Consider the following 1,196-nt stretch of genomic DNA (forward strand, 5'->3'; position numbering starts at 1 on the left):
CTTCCTCTGTGTCTCATGGTGATACCTTCCAAATCCAAACTGTCCAGCCTGCTGTAATATCTACAGTGTCCTCAGATAGTGAAGCTATAGAGGAGAAGAGCTTAGGACTAGGGGATTGGACACTTGACTGCCAATCCTGAATCAAGCTTCACCCATCTGGCCATAAACAAGATATTTGGCCTTTAAAGTTTCTCTGTTTGTGAAACCATGTCACCATGGTTTCATCTGGTGTTAGCCAGATAATTACAAAAGGCCCTTCCTGCTCTTACATTGGAAATGAAAGAAAATGGCTGAAAATGCAGGTAAAATATTAACATGGTGCTTCTGATTTTAGCTCCCCGTGCTTTCTTTTCCTCTCATTTCAACCTCCCCATGTGCTTCCCCCAGTGCTTGGGTGCATTTACCTTCTCTTATTTCACTCTAAAACTCACTCTTGCACAGTCTTCAGCTGGGTGGCCAAAGATTACCAAGCCTTTTTGAGTCATTAGGAATTAGAAGTAATCTTTCCCCAATGTGCTCCTTTGCAGTTTATCCAGAGCCTTTGAAATGCAAATCACTCCAACCTGCAGCTGGGGAAACTGGACTCTTTAGGGCCTCCAACTGACCTCCACAGCCTGTGCCCAGCAAGCCCCAAGCAGGCAGGATCCTGTGGCCTGCTTCCGAAGATCAAAGGGGCATTGTTCATCTAAAGTTCACCAGCAGAAAACCTAGATTAGCTAGTAGTTCCGCCCCCATCAGTCTTTAATATCAAACGGCTGTTACACAGGCAGGACGCAGGGCCTCTGGCCACAGGCTCTGAGCAACTCAAGAAGAGAAGCTGCTGAGATATCTCACAAGAGGAAAAAGTAGCAGGTGAGGTTTCTGCTCTGATCTCTCTTGGTATGAAATACATCAGTGGTTAAGAATGGCACCTCTGGGCAGGATGCGGTGGCTCACACCTGAAATCTCAGCACTCTGGGAGGCCAAGATTGGTGGATCGCCTTAGGTCAGGAGTTCACCTGGCCAACATGGTGAAATCCCGTCTCTACTAAAAATACAAAAATTAGCTGGGCATGGTGGCACATGCCTATAATCCCAGCTACTTAGGAGGCTGAGGCAGGAGAATCGATTGAACCAGGGAGTTGGAGGTTTCAGTGAGCTGAGATCACACTACTGCACTCCAGCCTGGTGACAGAGCAAGACTCCATCTCAAAAAA

This window comes from Cebus imitator, unplaced genomic scaffold (assembly GCF_001604975.1).
Source record: "Cebus imitator isolate Cc_AM_T3 unplaced genomic scaffold, Cebus_imitator-1.0 Scaffold1, whole genome shotgun sequence".
NCBI lineage: Eukaryota > Metazoa > Chordata > Mammalia > Primates > Cebidae > Cebus > Cebus imitator.